This window comes from Chiloscyllium punctatum, chromosome 1 (assembly GCF_047496795.1).
Source record: "Chiloscyllium punctatum isolate Juve2018m chromosome 1, sChiPun1.3, whole genome shotgun sequence".
NCBI classification, from domain to species: domain Eukaryota; kingdom Metazoa; phylum Chordata; class Chondrichthyes; order Orectolobiformes; family Hemiscylliidae; genus Chiloscyllium; species Chiloscyllium punctatum.
The window spans coordinates 46,220,039-46,236,939 of record NC_092739.1 but is presented as its reverse complement, the minus strand read 5'-3'; the positions used below and the strand labels follow the sequence as shown (position 1 = coordinate 46,236,939).

General features: G+C 41.4%; 1 long non-coding RNA gene across 1 annotated transcript in view; it reads left to right on the top strand.

Moving 5' to 3' along the window:
* LOC140460727 (uncharacterized) overlaps nucleotides 1-16,581 on the top strand; it is a 51,821-nt gene extending 35,240 nt beyond the window's left edge. Inside the window, exon 3 of the long non-coding RNA XR_011954325.1 lies at nucleotides 16,480-16,581. This is a non-coding gene — a long non-coding RNA (uncharacterized lncRNA). The remainder of the gene's footprint in view (nucleotides 1-16,479) is intronic.
* The last annotated feature ends 320 nt before the right edge of the window (nucleotides 16,582-16,901 follow it).

Here is a 16,901-nt window from a genome sequence, read left to right as displayed (position 1 = left end):
ATCAGTTAACTGAAAACAGGCTATTCAGCGAAAGTTGTTCTTTTACTGGTTTCACTTTAAATACACGTGGAATAATTTGATTTCTCATGATCTGTTTGCTGACTCTTAGATCTAGCTGTAAAATGTCCTTACCTCAAGGATGTTGGTGTCAAGTCATGACTGCAGGCTCAAAAGTGAGATGTGTTGTTTGTAAATCACAAAGACATACTGAACTTTGCTGCATTCTTGGTGTTGCAGAATTACTTGTAACGTGCTTTTGATCTTGAAAATTATGCCACTTTGATAATGTAGTTCTATCTCCATAGGCTATATTTCTGTTTTTTCAGTTATGAAAATCAATCTGATATAGCAGTGACAGTTGTCTCTGCATCATGCTTCAAATTAATTCCATGTTGCGGAGGTTCCGATGTTGGACTGAGGTTGACAATATGAAAAATCACGCAACATCAGGTTATAGTCCAACAGGGTTATTTGGAAGTACAAGCTTTCAGAGCACTGCTCCTTTATCAGGTAGTTAGCGGGGCATCTGTTGTATGACACTTTGATCTTTTACTATAAATTCTGTGTCTTATGATCCTGTTCCACTAGCTACCTGATGAAGGAGCAACACTCCGAAAGCTTGTACTTCCAAATAAGCCTGTTGGACTATAACCTGGTGTGTGATTTTTAACTTAACTCCATGTCCCATTGATATAACCTAGTTCTGTCATACTTGAGTTGCTTGGATCACCAGTTTCCTCTTTTATAATGCTGATGGTTTTATTGCATTACCATATTTGCATGAGTAAGCAGTTGGCTTTTTGCTGCTTTGAAAATGTATTCGATTTCTGCACTGAAAGTAACCAATAATTTTACAGATGTATTATTCTTTAGTTATCACTGATTATGCTCGAGACTCTTTTGCTTTCCTACAGTTTTAACACTCTCTCTTCGTGTTTAACCTATATTTGTGTTGGCTTGTAAGATGTCTTTTTACAGTAATTATAAAGTAGATAAGTTCTGTTATTCTCCTGTGATTTGATGACCTTTTAGCTGTCAGAATTTCTGGTTTCTACTTCTATCTGAATAGCTTTCTCCAAAGTCAGATCCTCCTTGGATTATAACAAATCTGACCAAGATTCATCAGTAATTACAATAGTTTTGTCTCTCATGAAATCTAAGTCAAAAGCACCAGAATCGCAATTATTCACAAGTCTAGGGAGACCATTAATGAAATTAGCTATGACTCTTTCTGGGGACTGAACTCCTCTTTTAAATGATACTATTTCAAGAAATGTATTTGTTCTCAGATTAAAGTAATTGTCAAAACCATGCAGATCTTCTTAAAAACATTTGTGTACATTTTATGTTTTGAACTTTATAACATCAGTGTAAGTCCAGTCTTAAATATTGTATTTATCATCTTGAATTTTATTCTTTAAATTGAAACAATTTTGAATCTTAATAATTGTTTCTCAAAGATGCCCAATGCTTTAGCCTATTTGGTGTATCTTGCGTCACTTCTCCGAACATATCACCATTAGAGGGTTTTAAAAGCTATTTATGAGTATACTTAAGATAGAGATTGATATATTTCTGATTATCAATTTTTAGTGTTTTTTGGACAAGTTGATTAAGTGAGCAAATGCTTGGCAGAGGAAGCATAACTTGGATAAATGTTATGCTATTTGGTTACAAAAACAGGAAGAAAGATTATTGATGATAGACGAGGAAAGGGAGAGGTGTCCTTGTACATCAGTCATTGAAAGTAAGCATGCAGGTGGCGAAGGTAGTAATGGTTTGTTGGTCTTCATAGCAAGAAGATTCAAGTACAGGAGAAGGTTTGTCTCGCTGCAATTGTACAGGGCTGAGGTGAGATGATGTCTGGATTACTGTGGGCAATTTTGGTCTCCTTATCTGAAGAAAGATGTTCTGACTGTTGAAGGAGTGCAACAAAGGTTTAACAGACTGATTTCTGAGGTGGGAGAACAAATGGATGAAGAGTAACTAGATCAGTTAGCTCAATATTCACTGGAGTGGAGAAAAATGAAGGGAATGTCATAGAAACCCGCAAAATTCAAAAAGGTCAATGCAGGGTAAATCCAGTTTGGTTGCTCTCAAATGACTGAGAGTCCACTTGAAGAATACCAGGTGGGTCATTTATTGACAGGGGGAGAAATGTCTTCACCCAGACAGTGGTGAGTCTGTGGAATTCTTTGCCACAGAAAGCAGTTGAGTCCAAAACATTGAATGTTTTCCAGGAGGAGTTAGATATAGTTCTTAGGGCTACAGGGACCAAAGGGAATGTGTAGAAAGCAAGAACAAAGTATTGAGTCAGGATCATATTGAATGCTGAAGCAGACTTAAAGGATTGAATAGTCTACTCCTCCAATTTTATACTTTTATGTTTAAAGGGATAATGTGGGTAAAAGGCATTGAGCTGTTCAATTAACTCAATCAGTTGAATGGCCTACTCCTAGTCCCATGTGCCAATGATCCTATATTCCTCATGTAAATATTTATTCTTATCACTTTAAATCCTTTTAATTTTCGCAGTACCTGGATATTGATGTAATCTCTCTGTCATGACAATCTTTATTTCTTCAAACAGCAATGCTTTCATTTGATTTGATTTAATTTAATGTGAACCTAAATACAGCGAAAAGCTTTGTTTTGTGAGCAGTAGATCATAGTAAGCAAGGACATACAGATCACAGGGTGCTTGGACAGAGCAAGGAATACCAGGCTACACTGCACAGGTGGTACACAAAGCAAAATCAATATTAACAGGATCAATATTATTTGAAGTTAGAGAGTCCATACATCAGTCTAATAACAGTAGGGAAGAAGCTGCTAGTGTTCGTGTGTGTGTGTGTGTGTGTTAAAGCTTCTGTAACTTCTGCCCGATGGCAGAGATTGTAGGAGAGTATCATTGGGATAGGAGGGATCTTTGATGACGTTGGGAGCCTTTCTGCAGCAATGGGAGTTTTAAATGGACTCCATGGATAGGAGGTTGACTCCTGTGATCACATAACTTTCTGTAGTTTCTTACGGGGCAGAGCAGTTGCCGTAACAGGCCATTCTGCACCCAGAAAGTATGCTTTCTATGAGGTATCTGTAAAACTTGAGTGTCCTTATGGACATGTCAAATTTCCTGAGCTGTGTGAGGAAGAAGGGGCGTTGCTGTGCCTTTTTGACTGTCGCACCTACATGGGAAGTCCAGTCTAGATTGTTGGTTATCATTACTCCTAGGAACTTGACAAACTACACCCTATTCACCTCTGCTCTGTTTGTATAGATTGAAGTGTGTTTGCCTTTCTTCCTGTCATCAATGATCAGTTCTTTTGTTTCGCTGACATTGAGAGTATGGTTGTTATCATTGCACCATGACACCAAACACTCTGTCTCCTTTTGGTATTCTGCCTCATCATTGTTTGGTCTCCGTCCTAACACAGTGGTATTGTCAGCAAACTTGTAGATGGTGGTCATTTGGAATGTGGCCACGCAGTCAGGGTGTACAGGGGTACAGTAGGGGGCTGGGGACGCATCGTTGGCTGGTTCCAGTGTGAAGGCAGGTTATTGTGAAGGAGATGCAGTTGCCTACCGTCACTGATTGTGGTCTGCGGGTCAGGAAGCTGAGGATCCAGTTGCAGAGGCAGAGCCGAGACCAAGGTCTCGGAGTTTTGAGATTAGTCTCGAGGAGATAATGGTGTTGAAGGCGGAGCTGTAGTTGATGAGCAGGAGTCTGATGTAAATGCTGTTGTTATCCAGGTATTCCGGGGATGAGTGTAGGGCTTGGGAAATGGAGTCCACTATGGATCTGTTTTGTTGGTAGGCAAATTGCAGGGGAGCAAGGCAGCTAGGACATGAGAGTTAATACTCCAATACATTCTCTTCCAAGCTGAACATCTAACCGGGAATGCTCCGACAGATCCTTGCTTCCGGATGGATTCCATAATTTCCTGCTTCCCTCCACTATCTGTGTGCTATCAAACTGCATGCCTGCCAGTGAGATTTAAATGAGAAGCAGGAGGCTGGAAGAACACACTCCTGATGCTACCTGCCTTGCTGTGTTCCTCCAGCTTGTCTACGTTGGATTCCAGTATCTGCAGTTTTTGTTGTCTCTAGTGAAGTTGAAATGAGCAACAACATATTCCAATTAAACTGGAGAAATCTGAGCCCTTATCAAGACTGACGCAGGTAGTTCTGAGGAAGATCTGAATTGTTTGGAGATGCCGCATTTTAAATAAGAATTTCAATCAAGTCCAGAGAGAATTTCAAATGTCCTCACTTTCAAGGACATTGAAACAGAAATCTGGTCATTTATCTAACTGCGCTTTGCAATGCACAAATTGGCTGTTACAGTTCCTTACTGAGTATTGACAAGAGTGATTTCCCAGGCAGTGGTAGGCAGGTTTGGGTTGTCTGGGGAATTACATCCCCTAAAAGGGACATTAGGTTGGGATTCTGACTTAATCAGCCTCTTTCAAGCTTGATTGTGGCGCATTTGATATTTGTCTTATCAACCCTGTTCAGAGATAATATTACACACCTCTGTGGTAGGTGGGTCTTCAACCCAGGCCTGCTGGTCCACAGATAGGGACACTATCACTGCACCACATGAGCCCATCTGATTGATTTGAAGGTGAGAGGGGAAGCTCCATGTAGCTGTCAGTAGACATATAAAAGCAGTTAATTAAGTCTGTCTTCAGTCTGAAGAAGAGTCAGATTGGACTCAAAATATTAACTTTTATTCTCTCTACAGATGCTGCCAGACCTGCTGAGTTTCTGTCTGTTTTATTTTTATATCTGTCTTTAATCCTGATTTGGCCTGAACAGTCAGTGCATAGTTTCCAAGATCTCAGCACCGTTCCACAGTGCCAAAAGCGAGAGTCCAGCAGGAAGTGATGGTTTACTGAAACTGATCTGTTGGAAAAGGATGAATCGTGAAATCATTAAACCTGTGTTTCTCACATTGTTTTTAGCCTTCAGACAACTGGCTTCTGTATGAGGCAAGAGGCCACCTTAGCAATATTGTCTTTCTGTGCTTTTGATAAAGATATGTCCTTGGCAAAGATTTTAAAAAACCCATCTTGTACATTCAGCGAGTAAGCTGCTATGGAATCTTTCTTCACAAGATTTTATAATATTCAATACATTTCTTCAAATTTTGTAATGTTACTATACAGCAGTCTCTTCGTGAAAGCCCCGTGCTGACAAATGTATTTCATTCAGCTTGAAATGAATAGCTTCAGTGGAAATTACAGATTTGCTACATGATCTTTCAAATGTCTTGGATGTTTTTTTTCCCACTCATGGGATGTGGATGTCACTGGCTCGGCTCAGAGGGTAATTGAGAATCAGTCCCATTGCACAGGATCTGGAAACACATGCACCCAGAGCTGGTAAGGCCATTGCCTTGATTTCCTGTAGCCAAGGAAGGGGCACTGTGAAATAATTGCCTTCCTCACGGCCCTGATCCCACTGCTGGTGAATTCACCCTTTTGATCACTTGAGCCTGCCAGCCTGCCTGACATGGCAAGGAACCTCCTTCCAGAGCTCCTCACTATGGAAGGCACCCTCCTGTTCTCTTTGCCCTCTCTCTCTCTTGATGGCACTGCCAATCTGCCAGCTGATTGAATTGAATTGAATTGAATTTATTGTCACATGTACTGAAGCACAGAGAAAAGCTTTATCTTGCGAGCAATACAGACAGATCCCATAGTTAAATAGCATCAATAAATAAATAATAGGTAAACAGGGACAAAAACAACAACACAGGTACAGGCGAATGTTAAGAGTTTGTGAGTCCATTCAGTATTCTAACAACAGTAGGGTAGAAACTGTTTTGAAACTGGTTGGTTCAGGCTGCTGTACCTTCTCCCAAATGGTAGAGGTTGTAGAAAAACATTGGGATGAATCTTTGAGAATGCTGGCGGCCTTTCCTTGACAGCGGGCCTGGTAGATTGATTCTATAGATGGAAAGTTGGCTTTTATGATTGTCCAGGCCGAGTTCACCACTCTCTGTAACAGTCTCCGATCTTGAATGGTACAGTTGCCATACCAGGTAGTGATACATCCAGACAGAATGCTCTCAATGGCTCACCTATAAAAGTTGGCAAGGGCATTCGCTGTCATGCCAAATTTCCTCAGCTGCCTGAGGAAGAAGAGACGTTGTTGGGCCTTTGTAACTAGTGCGTCCGCATGAAGAGTCCACGAAAGTTTGCTGTTGATGGCCACTCCCAAGGGCTTGACACCTCTACTCGTTCCACCTCTGTGCTGTTGATGTGTAAGGGGGACATAAGTAACATCCAGCTGAAAGTCAATAATGGTTTTGTCAGCATTGGAGCTAGGTTGTTCTCAGTGCATCATTTTTCCAAGTCTTCCATCTCCCATCTGTAATCTGTTTCATCGCCATCTGAGATTCGACCAACTGTGGTGGCGTCATCAGCGAACTTGTAAATGGCATTAGTCTGGTATTTGGCGATGCAATCATCGGTGTAGTGAGTACAGTGGGGGGCTGAATACGCACCCCTGGGGGGGCTCCAGTCTTGAGTGTTGGCGATAGTGTTCACTGATTGTGGGTCAGGAAACTGAGGATCCAGTTGCAGAGAGTGGGGCTTGGTCCAAGATCATTAAGTTTAGTAATCAGTCTCAAAGGGATAATAGTGTTGAAGGCTGAACTGTAGTCAATGAGTAAGATGTTCTAGGGAGGAGTGAAGAGCAAATGAAATTGCATCTGACATGAATCTTGGTCCGATAGGCCAATTGGAGTGGTCAAGAGTAGTTAGGGGGCAGGAGTTGACTAATGCCATGACCAGCCTTTCAAAGCACTTCATGACCACCGAAGTTAGGGCCACTGGGCGGTAGTCATTGAGACATGCTGCATGAGCCTTCTTAAGCACAGAGATGATGTTGGCTCTCTTGAAACAGGCAGAGACAGTGGCCTGCTGCAGGGAGAGGTTGAAGATGTCCGAGAAGACCTCTGCCAGTTGATCTGTGCATGCTCTGAGTGCACAGCCTAGTACACCGTCTGGTCCCATCGCCTCCCTTGGATTCACACAAAGGAAAACTGATTTGACTTCTGATGCAGTGACTGTTGGGACAGGTTCGTCTGGACTTGTCGGAATAGGTGTTACCTGTCTGCCAAAGTTCTGCTCAAAGCAAGCATAAAAGGCATTGAGACGATCTGGGAGGTATGTGTCATCATCTTCTATCTTGAACTGTCTTTTTTTTAGAACCTGTGATGTCATTCAGTCCTTGCCATAGTTGCTGGGTGTCTGTCTGGGTCTCTAGTTTGGATCGGTATTAGTCCTTGGCTGTCTTAATGGCTCTGTCAAGGTCATACTTGGATTCCTTATATTTTAGTGGGTCTCCTGATTTGAAGGCCTCACACCTGGTTTTTAGCAGGTTTTGTATGTCCTGATTCATCCAGGGTTTCCTGTTGGGGAACTCCCAGATTGACTTCCTCAGTATACAGTCCTCCACACACTTGCTGATAAAGTCTGTGACAATGGTGGTGTACCTGTGGACTATTTGAACATGACCCAATCAGCCAATTCCAGACAGCACTGGAGTTGATCCTCTGCTTCCTCCGACCAGCACTGAACCTGTATCCACGAGGGGGTCTCCTGCTTGAGCTTTTGCCTATAAGCCGGGAGAAGAAACACAGCATTGTGGTTGGAGTTCCCGAAATGAGGGCAAGGGATGGAGCGGTAGGTGTCTTCCACAGTGCTGTAGCAGTGGTCAAAAATGTTCGGGCCCCTGGGGCAGGTAATGTTGTGGTGGTAGTTGGGCAACACTTTCCTTAGATTGACTTGATTGAAGTCACCAGTTACAATAAACAGGGCCTCGGGGTGTTCCGTCTCCAGGGTGTTAGTGGTGGAGTCCAGCACATCCAGAGCTTCCTCAACCTTTGCTTGTGGCAATATGTACACAGCAGTTATATAGCAGCGGTAAATTCCCGTGGTAGATAGAAGGGGTGACACATGATGGTGAGGAGTTCAAGGTTTGGGGAGCAATGGCTGCCCAGGATTTCAATGTCCGTGCACCACAAGTTGTTGATTAAAAAGCAAACCCCTCTACACTTTGACTTACCTGAGGACGCTGTGTGGTCCATACGATGGATAGAAAAACCATCAGCCTGAAATGCGTAGTCGGGAAGGGTTGGGTTGAGCCAGGTTTCTGTGAAGCAGAGTGTGCAGCAATCCCGCAGTTCATGCTGGAAGCTGAGCCGTGATCTGAGTTCATCCATCTTGTTCTCCAGAGATTGTACATTTGCTCGGAGTAAGTTAGGAAGGGGATCTTGAAGCTACATAGTCTCAGTCTTACTAGCAGGCCGGCACACTTACCCCGCTTCCTCGCAGGTTTCTTACATTTCAGTGGTCCGGTGATCTGGTGGAATGGATTATGATGGCTTCCAGTTAAGTGATCCTTCCAGGACCCTGTGGAGTAGGTATGTAGCAGTTTAGTATATTTTGCAGAGGGTCTGCTTAGGATCTAGTGAAGCAGGTAATTTACTGTGTGGTTTTTTTCCCCAGGTCCAGCCATGTTTTTTACAGAAGTGTTTGGGCTGGTCTCAAGGTACGTTCTGATCGATTTCATGTCAGGCAGGCGTCTTTGGGGCCGGGAATGTTTCGTGTTGGTTCTCCTTCCAGGGGCAGGTCTCTTGGGTCCTTTGCTGGCAGGCCTGAAGCCTGGGGCTTGCTTAGGCTGCCTCCGGCTGGCCTGGCTTTCTTCTGGGGTGGTCAGATGTGTCGTGGGCACCATGAGGTCTGCTGCCTTCATCCAGTAAGCTAGCTTTGAGGATCAGAGGAGCTTCAAATCTATGAGTTTAGATAAAACATAATTATTAGTAATTTTTAAAAATATGCTGTTAAGTGTAAAGAGTGTAGCACAATTAAACCTCTGATTTGGCTGCCACTGCAAGGATTATCACTGCGCACCCACTGCTTGTCAAAATAGTCTCAGGGCCTTCATTCTCAGGACTTAATGCCATGCAGGAAAATCCTGGCAATGGGAATTATCCTTGCAGCAGCAGTTGGATCCCTGAGGAGGAGCAGCAGCTCGATTCAGGCCCAGCAATGACAGCAACTCATGCAGCAACTCCCAGAGGGATTATGACAAGGGGCTGCCTCACCCACAGCCACGTGCATCTCCATTGGTGGCAAGGCGATAGACAGAGAGCTCCATCTCGTAGGTGACGATACCAGCTCGAACATGGATTTAGAGCAACAGTGAACTTTCTGAACAGCTCTCAACAAAAGTGCCTCAGAAGACATCTACTGTCCGCTGAAAGCAAACATCAGTCCACAAGAACTTATGGCCATGCCCCGCTGGTGACTGTGAACATTACCAATGGCTTCTTCCAATGACCTGCTCTGACATATCCAGGATGTCATACTCAGCCTCCCAGAAGTGCCCCAGCTACATCACTGATGCTTTACCCGCAAATTCTGCAAATCCTATCAACTTTGCCGTGGATGAGGTGAATCAATTTCATGGAACTGTTGGCCATGTAACTTGGCTGGATTCCCACAGGTCCAGGAGATGACTGAAACCTTAAAGTGGAAGTGGGCAAGTGGGCAATGGTCATCTGACTCATGAGTAACTGTCCCATGGTCATTGGCCAAGAGTGGTTAGAGAGTTGATTGACATAGCATTGATGTCCAACTCCCAACATAAGTTCTATTAACAGGAACAAGAGGGGAGGAAGCAGCAAGAAGATTCAGGGAGATAAGTCCACCAGCGCCCTGGGGGAAGATTAGGTGATCCCCTTTAACATCAGCCCGAGGGTGTGGAAGTGATGTGATGACCTTGTAGCACTGAGATGAGGAGGAATTTCTTCAGCTACAGGTTAGCTAATCTGTGGAACTCAGCCTCCACATCCTTCTGTGGCAATATAGCATTAAGTGCTTTTAAGACAGAGATGGATCAGTTCTTGATAAATAAGAGAATCAAAATTTATGGGGAAAAGCAGGAGAATAGGGTTCAGAAACATATCAGCAATGATCAAATGGCCTAATTCTGCTCTTAGATCTCATCGGCTAATAGTCTTAAAGCAAAGATTATTAGTACTGAGGCCACCAAAGACTTTCAGAGGTCACCACATAAGGACATAAGACCATTGGAAAATGGAAATATATCGCCCCTACTCCCCATTCTATGTATTGGCTCCAGGATCAATAAGGCATTCCTACCAGTCTCGGGTTGGATATTTCCTTATTTGCCTAATTAACTAATATCATTCATAAACCACTGCTTCTCAATAAACTATCAGAAAATTGAAATAAATCGTCGACTGCCTTTATTAGGTAACTGCAATAACGGACCCCTGAAAACCAGCAGTGACGATGTTTATAAATGATTGTGCAATGTTCAGCTCCTTTTGCATCTCCTCAGAGACAGAATCTATTCAAGTCTGACTTCAGCAAGTCCAGGGCAACATGTAGGCTTGGACTGAAAAGGGACACATAACATCCACACAAGCAATGACCATCTCCAATTAGAGAGAACCTTGTGATCATCACTTGACATTCAATGATGCTACAATCACCTAATTCCCTCATTATCAACATTCTGATTGTTGGTATTGACTAGAAATTGAACTGGACCAGCAATATCAATACTGTGGTGACACAACCAGGTCAGAGACTGAGAATACTGTGGTGAGTAACTCATCTCCTGATTTCTCAAAATCTGTCTACCATCAGTAATTACTGTGGAGAAGGGCATGGAAGCTAGAGAACTTCAGGAAATAAATAGTGGTATCTTGAAAAGTGTCAATATTATAGAAGAGGAGGTGTTAGACATCTTAAAAGGCATGAAGGTTGGCAAATCTCCAGGACCTGATCAGGTGAATCCCAGAACTTTGATGGAAGCTAGGTAAGTGATTGGTGGGCTCCTTACTGAGCTATTTGTATCATCCATAGCTACAGGTGACTTGCCAGAAGACTGGAGGTTAGTTAATATGGTGCCATTATTTAAGAAAGCTAATAAGGAAAAGCCAGGGAACTATAGACCAGTGAGCCTGATCTCAGTAGTGAATAAGTTGTTGGAGGGAATCCTGAGGGACAGGATTTATATGTATCTGGAAAGGCAAAGACTGATTAGGAACAGTCAACATGGCTTTCTGCATGAGAAATTATGTCTGACTAATTTTATGGAGTTCTCTCAGGAAGTGCCAAAGAAGATTGATGAAGGCAGAGCAGTGGAGGTGATATATATGGATGTCAGCAAGGGGTTCAACAAGGTTGAAAATGGTAGACTAGTTAGCAAGGTTAGATCTCATGGAATCCAACAGGAGCTAGTTAATTGGATACAAATTGGCTTGAAGGTAGGTAACAGGAAGTGGTAGTGGAGGGTTTTTTTTTGGACTGGAGGCCTGTGTACCAGCAGTGTGCTGCAAGGATTGGCACTGACTCCACTGCTTTTCACCATTTACATAAATGATTTGGATGTGAATATAGAAATCATAGTAAGTTTGCAGATAACACCAAAATTGGTGGCACAATACACATTGAAGAAGGGTTTCTAAGATTACAAACAAATCTTGATCAAATAGGTCCATGGACTGAAAAATGGCAGATGGAATTCAATCTGGATAAATGAGAGGTATTGCATTTTGGTACAAAAAACAAAGCTAGGGCTTTTTCAATGAATGGTAGGGCCTTGGATAGTGTTGTAGAATAGAAGGACCTAGGAGTGCAAGTACATAAACATTTGAAATTTGCTTTACATTTGGACAGGGTGGTTAAAAAAGCATTCGGCATGCTTGCCTTCATTGCTCATTCCTTTGAGTATAGGAGTAGAGAAGTCATGTTGAGGTTGAACAGGACATTGATGAGGCCTATTCTGGAATACTGTCTTCAATCCTAGTGGCCCAGTGACAGGAAGGATATTATTAAAGATGGAGAGGGTTCAGAAAAGTTTTACCAGGATATTGCTGGGTATGGAATGTTTCAGTTGTAGAGAAAGGTTGGATAGGCTTGGACTTTTTAACTGGAGCAGAAGAAGTTGAGAGGTGACCTTATAAAGGTTCATAAAAAAAATAAGAGTGATGGGTAGAGTTAATGGTAGTTGTCTCTTCCTTCGGATGGGAAACTTCAAGACTGGGGCACATTTTTGAGTTGAGAGGAGAGAGATTTAGGAAAGACATGGGGGGCATGTTTTTCACAGAACATGGTTTGCTTGTGGAATGAACTTCCTAAAGCAGTGGTGGATGTGGTATAATTACAATGTTTAAAAGGCATTTGGATAGGTATATGAATAGGAAAGCTTTGGAGGCATGTGGGCCTGGACCAGGCAGGTGGGACTAGTTTAGTTTGGGATTATGTTCGGCAGGGATTGATTGGACCGAAGGGTCTGTTTCTGTGCTGTATGATTCTATGACTCTATGATACTAAAAGGAAGGTTTTAGCAAAAACATACATCTCTCCTTCAGGACAAACAGCAGTCTCAGTGATGCTACCTCTTGGCAGTCTAATCTGATTCACTTCCCCTGGTTGTAAGTGATGCTAAACATATCTCTCAAAGTGCTTCCTTGAGGGAAATCCTGGTAAATAATCAAGTTCCCAAATGGAGACTGGTTTTCTGACACCAAAAAATCGCAGTTCCTATTTTGTAACCTCCATGCTGAGTGACTATCAAAAATAACAACTATTTCCACATTGCTCAGACATCTTTGTACTTTCTTTTTCCATCTCTTAGTGAAAATCTAAGATTTGAATATTCCTATTCTCTCCGAGCCAGTTTTCTGATTTCCACCCTCATTAAACTTCAGTTCATCCAAATCATTATATCCTGTCAGCAGCAATTCCCAAATCGGGCATCACTCCTGAATTCACTGACCTGCATTGGTTAGCAGGGCACAAATTTCAATTTCATAGCCTTGCCCTGCCTACTCTATAACTTCTTCAAGCCCTCCAATCCTAATTGTATTCTTTGGAGTCTGGTTTCTTGCATTTCATGTCTTCCTTTCTTAGTGATTTTACCTTCAGCTGTCCAGGCACTACACCCTGGAATTCCTTTCTTCAACTTCTCTGTCTGGCTTCACCTGACTCTCCCTCCTTCTTAAACATCCAACTTAAAACACATCTCCCTTACAAAGCTTTGACTGTCTTTACCACAGATCTCATAGTGTTTTTTTTTTTCAGTATCTATTTTTGTCTGATTGTGATTTCATGAAACATATTGAGAACAGCAGAGATCTAGGGCATCCTGACCCCTGCTGTGTTTCTGTTCTCTGCTCCCTATACACTCACCCCTCTGGTTTCAGTCTCTGCACTGCATTTTCAGTTTTTTTTTAGTGCTCCTTATTCTTTCACTGATTTAACCTAAGTCCGAAAAGGTATCTTTTTATACCCAGGATAGTTTGTTAGCAATAGTTAAGGTTTATACTGAAGTGAAAAAATGTACGGCTGTGTCATATCCAGCAGTCTATAGTTAAACATACCCAGTCAAAGTGAGAGATGCCGCTGTCAGACAATAAAACCCTTCTGTTTTAGACAGCTTGTGTCAACATCTGGAACTCTCTGATTCAATGTAGCATAGAGTAGGTGAATTCAATGCTCACTAATGTGTCTTCAATAATGTGTCTAATCTGCAACTTTAGAAACAGTTACATATCAGGTGAATTTGCATTTCTTATATTAAACACGCAATCTGATTGAGAATAAGCACAAAATTAAAGTCAACTGGTATTGATTAGCAACAATTTGTAGCCTGAATATCCATTTCAAACAGAATTAACTACCTCAAGTAATCATTCCTAGAATCCTTAAAGCCAGCTCAGAGAGGAGAGTGTTACTGCATCAGGTTGAGTTAGATTGGCACCTATAACTGGAAAAAAAATTGCAATATTTTAAGGTGTATTTATGGTATTTCGCTTTGATATGGTTATATGCTGTGAAATAAACTGTTAAAACTCAGGATCCTTCACATATTGCCCCATGCCATGAAGTCATGTTGTTGTGCCAAAGTGAGCAACAGAGAAGAAATATTTTAATTATTCCACTTAATCTTGATGAAGTTGATGCAATTCGACTTTTTTTTTCTTCTTTTTTTTTGACATGGCCTTGAAGTTTCAAAGTCTTTCCAGCAAGCTTAATGATGAACTCTGTGGCACATCATCCTGTCATTGTCAAGATGGATAACTAAGTTGGGCTGAACCAATTTGTGTATTTTCCATAAATGGGAGAATGATCAAGGTGTTATCTCACATAAATCTGAGGGGTTTTGAATGAGGAAATTGCAAAAGTAAACAAAATATGAATGTGCATTGCCAAAGCAATCTATCACAGAACAAAAATTAATATATTGGCCTTGTGGAAGACCTTGCTCAGGCCTCATCGAGAAAAATATATTCAGATGTTGCTCCCTCACAGGCAGAGTGAGACAGAGAATTTGGAAAATATTCAGAAAAGGACCATAGGCTGATGTCCAGTTTAACTGGCATTTCCCAGACAGATTTAGAGTGGAAAATGTAGCTAAAAAGCTTGAGATTTTAAAAATAATAACAGAATTGGATTTGGCTTATCTGGATTAATATCAGTGTTCAATAGTATAGAGAGAGATAGTGGACTTAAACATAAATTTAAATTAACCTCAACCAGTTAGGTCTCAGTTATTTCCTCTCACAGTGAATTGCAAGAAACAGGTTATCAGATCTTGCACTGACTACCAAATCACTGTGAAAGAGAGTTGGCTGTCTTGCTTGCTGAGGCTGTCATCATAACACATAAAAGCTAAATGTGATATTGAAGGATATTTCCCGAAAACACTACGGACTCCTGAAACTTACTTAATCAATTTCAGATTCTGAAAAGGAATCTTGGAGTGTTTCCTTTCACCTACCCCTGGAATGTTTTGCCTTTTCCAGCAGATTACTTGATGTAAAATGGAGAGATCTTGGGATTAAGGTGAAGTTGAGTTATGGTCATTATGTGCAGAAGTTGCACCAGCGTAGTGTAAGACAGGCTATTTGTACTAATCCATTATATTTGTATTTTTAGAACATCTGGCAACCTACTTACACATTAAGAAGCTGATTTCCAACGTATTCTTCTGGTGCCTGTTTGAGAGGATTTTTTAATCTTAAAATCGCCCATGATTTCCCTACTCTATTTGCTGTCTGATCTTCCTAACCAACCACAAGATTTCTATCATTTGGAAAAGATTAAAAATATTCTGTCTGGAATCAAAGCTGTGAAGCAATGCCAGATTGTTGCTCCTTGATTGGGGTACTAAGCCTTGCAGCATTCATTGCAATCCGTTTGTCTTGAGCCCAGATGAAATCTGCATTTTTGGTCTTGTTGAGGATGCTATTCTGAGAAAGAAGCCACTTGATTGAGATTGTTCCAATCAGTGTTGTCAGAGAGCCAACCCTGTGGCTGCAATTCCTTTCAAAAGACTCGGATGGAGACCAAGAGGTAGTCTAACATGCCAATTGGCACTTTGTTGACTACTTCCAAGTTATCAGGAAGACAGTCAATGTTAAATTTATTTCCACTCAGAGAGGCAGCTGGATGAGTACAAATGTAACTGTAAAGGTCTATGATATTGTTATTGTAGAGTACTTTAGCTTTTGTTTCCTAAGGAATGCTAATGGCAATAAATGAGTTTGCTTAAGAACTTCAATACAAAACATTTAAAAATCCTTCATTCAAAATATTGCCTGGAGGATAGTGCCAACAGAATGTTGAACTATAGAAAGACTTCTTAAAAATTAATTTAGGGTACATTACTGTTAAATGTGAGTAAGTTATGGTCTTGTTTATTGAGCTATCAAAAAATGGTGGACAAATAATTAGCGGCATCAAATATCATTTGCTGAGGTGAAACTGAAAAGAGTTAGCCATGACAAGATTATCAATGTCTGCCTAGACCAGAGCTAAACCCAAATGAGTATGCACAATTTGCATTGTAAACTTAATGAACAGTGACCAAGGTTGGCAGCTTATCCATGAGGGAAATAGTAAATCATTGCCTACCCCTGACTGAAGATTCTAAATACCTGCAGTACCTTGAAGTCATTCTGCAATGTTACTGCATGAAGAAGAGAACGCAAAGCTTCTATGGGAACATCTTAGTGGTTAGTGAACCATTACCAACTTGTGAGATATAAAGCTGGCCAGTTGTAGATAGTCATGTAAATATATCTTCCAGGTGTTTAGATGAAATTTCCAAAAGGGATATCTTGTCATGCAGTCATAACACTCCTTCTTTGAGACCAGAAGCTCAGGGGTTTGGTTCCATGCCAGGGTCTATTGGCCATGTCAAAGCCAGATGATTATCTGCTTATAAAACCATCTAGTACGCATGTGGCAGGCACTGAGAATGGGAGGATCTTTTGGGTAACCATCCTGCAGTAAACCATGGCAAATCATTGGGTGGAGCAATCATTTGGAAATCTATGGTCTAACCCTTGGAAATGAAGACAGGAGAAAAGACAGATGGATAGACCATTCAAAGAGTTTGTTCACTTCTGTAATGGACATTCAGGGAGAAGCTACTGAGAGCTAAAATGATTGTTGACGATTGGAGTAGAGAAAAGAGAAAAGGAATCACCTGGATTGAACATGAAGGAATACTGGCGTCTGAGAGGAAGGTAAGTGATGCATTGTTGGATACACAAACAATCACAACTCACTGGGGTATCATAATGGGAATCAAGCCCATTATTTCCAGAATTGTCACAAAAATGAAAGATTTTAAAAAGTTGCCATTGTCCTGCAATTTACGTGTCCTCGAGACCTGGGTTGACAGAAAGTTTGGATAAGATTTCTGTACTTCACAATAACAACAACTTACAACAAGTAAATAGAGTCGAGCTATAATTATAATGTCAGAACATAATTCTAATTCCCTTATAGACTCCATTTTACTGATACAGACACACACAAGAAAAAAATAAACCATGGCCA